The sequence below is a fragment of the Amphibalanus amphitrite genome, unplaced genomic scaffold (assembly GCF_019059575.1).
Source record: "Amphibalanus amphitrite isolate SeventyFive unplaced genomic scaffold, NRLGWU_Aamphi_draft 000452F_arrow, whole genome shotgun sequence".
In the NCBI taxonomy this organism is placed as follows: Eukaryota; Metazoa; Arthropoda; class Thecostraca; order Balanomorpha; family Balanidae; genus Amphibalanus; species Amphibalanus amphitrite.
Window position 1 is genome coordinate 278519 of NW_024881946.1, and position 3328 is coordinate 281846.

Sequence of the window (3328 nt, forward strand, 5' to 3'; positions counted from 1 at the left end):
ATCCATAGTAGGTGTCAACTACCACTGACGGCGTCGTAGCATGTTACGAAAGCACTGAAACTACTTCGCCGCGTAAACGTTCAAATGGATGCTAAATTCGAAATCAGCCCTATAAACTACCCTAGAAACATGTAAAACTCGAAAAAGTGAACCGAGGTCATCAAAGGTCGATGACCTGACCTGACCTTCAGGTTACCTTCACACCCACCGTGATGCATGGGAAGAACATCATTTCACATGTTTGGACGTCTACAATCACAAAAAGACTGGAAACGCGCGGATAATGTGAGCTGACATACGCCAAATCGCGATCCCGTCTGAACATGGTCTCGAGAATCAGGTCACAGGTCTGAAGGTTTTGTGGATCAGGGTCATGAAATTTTCAGAGTAGGTGTAAAACTGATCAACTCGAGGGTACTAAAAGTTTCGTCGCGATCGGCCGCTTTTTGCGCGAGTTATTTGCGAACAACCATGGGGGGGGGGGTTCATCCGACCCCCCTACACATGCCAGGGTCAATGCTTCCAAATGCACTTATCGGTCGGTACCTTTTTCGACATGGTACACCCTCAAAGCTCGTAACGAGCCTTCGCTCGGGTGTCGCTCCCTACCCCTCCCCCCTCCCCGCTTCACCGGCCATGGCTGGATTTCGGCACCCATGCACCCACAATGTTCCAGCCGTTCCTACGCCCATGTATGCTACTGAAGCGCATGTTAATGACATCGGAGCCCGAGTCGATCGCCAGCGACCTAGTCACTCGTGGTGATGTTCACCATCGTACCACACGGAACGCCGACCATTTAATCATGGCGCCGAGTCGATCGGAGTCAGGCAGGCGTCGTTTTAAGCACTCGATCGTTACCGCCTATAATGCTTTGCCACGTGAGTTGCGAAACTTTACTGGAGGCTTCAACCCTCGCACGACCAGGCCATTTCTCATATCACGAACGACCAGGGGGGGGGGTTGTTACGACCCCCCCTGGCGTTTCGAAACGGAAGGTCGTAGAGCTTAGCTGAAAAAACCAACGGATTGCTCTCAACGAGATCTCGCGATTGGTGGTATATTTTTTGGTCCTAGGTCAACATTTGACCTACTTTTGACCGGTCAAAGGTAAAGTTTTCGGAAAAATAGACTTTTTTCAACTTTCGGCGGCGATTGCGGCAAAACGGTGGGAGATATCGACTTGAAACCTTCACTATCGTGTTCCTTGATCAATTCTCTATCGTTTGGTATGTATTTCGTTTCCCTAGCTCTAAAAATGGCGCGTTGGGAGCGCCGGAAGTCGGCAAGGTCACAGTCGGCGGCAGAAATTCGAAAAACCAAAATTTAAATTTTTGAAATCTGATTGTATTTTTGGATTTGGGAGGTCCATTTGCTCCCTATAGAAGCTAATATTGCTGCATATTCCCATTGAGGTGACAAGAATTAGCAAAATAGTGGTTCGGGCGCTTTTCAAAAATAATACCGGACGCTGTTCCTCTTGTGACGTCATAGCTCCGTGACCTGACCTGACCCGGTCAAATTTCTTATACCATATGATAGCCAATACTTGCCGCAACATGCATGGGAAGTTTTATCACGATCCATCAACCGATGTCCGTACCACCGGCAGGAAACCTCGGGCGTTGGCACTCAGTTTGTGAAAATCCGGCCGGAGGCTGTACCTCTTATGACGTCATAACTCCGTGACCTGACATGACTCGATCAATTTTTTTTCGGCAAAAGATGTGCAAAAGTTGCCCCAGAGGGTATTGAAAATTTCAGCCCGCTACGACAAGCCGTTTAGCGTGCACTTCGAAAAAACCTCAGGGGGGGGGGGTTGATACAACCCCCCCCAGGCGTTCTAGGGTTAAGAAAGAACTCAGGCAACACCTGCTTATGAAGCAGCGGGGCGGCGTCGGCTAGGTGTACTTTAACACGCGCAGTGGAAGGGTTGCGAGTACTACGCCCAGTGGAAGGGGGGGGGCGGATGTCGCCCCCCCCCCTAAGATCTCAGCTCCCACTGGAGCTAGAAAAACGAAATTTGGAGGGTAGGTGGAGGCCATGGGGAACTCTGTTGTGTGTGAATTTCATGACCCTAGGTCAATATCTTCAAGGTCAAATGAGGTCAAATGTGGTCAAATCTCCATATTTGCGACTTTTTTTGCATTTACACGCCGATAACTCGAAAAGTTACCGGCCGATTCTCCTTTTTTTTTCACTATACGAAAGACCAAACATTTGTGAGTATGTATGGTGAATTTCAAGTTAATCCAACAATGAATATGGCAGTTAGAAGCCTGCTAAGGGTAAGATGTCGCCGGCTGAAGCGGGAGCGGCCGACGCGGGAAACGCGGCAATCACAATTTTGTGTTTACACACTCATAACTCAAGTTGTTACCGGCCGATTTCCAAAATTCTTTGACCATATGATTGCCTGTACATTTCTCAGTCTTCTCACCAAATTTGACGCGAATCTAATGTAATCAGCGGTAAGGAGCGGCAGCGCGATGTAAAGACGGAACCGTCCCGCCCCGGCACAGTCTACAATTCAGGCGGCGCGTAACGGCTAGCGCCGGCCGCCGCGCCGCCGCGCCGCCGCCGCGACAGGATGTTTGACTTTACACCACTATTACTAGACAAGTTGTGAACCGATTTTCTTATTTCTTGCACGGGAAGATCCGCAATTCAATTCTGGACAGGTAGCCAAAATTTCACATTGATATTATGTTTGCGGCGCGAGTTATTGGCGAAAAACAGGAGGGGTGGGCGAAATCCGCCCCCCCCCTTCCACTGCGCGTGTTAAAGAGCAGACGTGTGTGGGTTAGTGCGTGTGCATGTGTGCATGTTGACCTAAATGACCGTTTTTATCTTTGCGACTGCAGGGTGCGGAATAGCCACTGAACTATGTGGATGTGCCCCATGACGTAAATACATACATACATACATACATACCCCCCCCCCTCTTGTGCCGTCGAAGGACGCAAAATGGCCTGTGCCGGCGAGGGTCAAGTTGTGTAAAGCGGATAAGATAGGGGAGAGTGGGGTAAGATGCCCAGGGTGGGAAAGAAGCCCCACCCCCTCTAGCGGCAAAACAAAGAATCGAACCTGGAAATTAATGTTCTTAGCGTGAAGTGGAAGACTGCCTTGGTAACTGCACAAAAATTTGCGAAGCTCAGTTGGGCAACGGCTGACTGGTGATTGCATGTTTTTTATATGCTTCTTTCGAAAAATATTTTGATGTCAAAAAATTGTAAATATCAAAGAAGCTAAATAATTTTTATGTCTCTTGCTATAGTCGTGATACATAAACATGCGTGTACTGTGTACCAAACAGTTTATTTCAGGG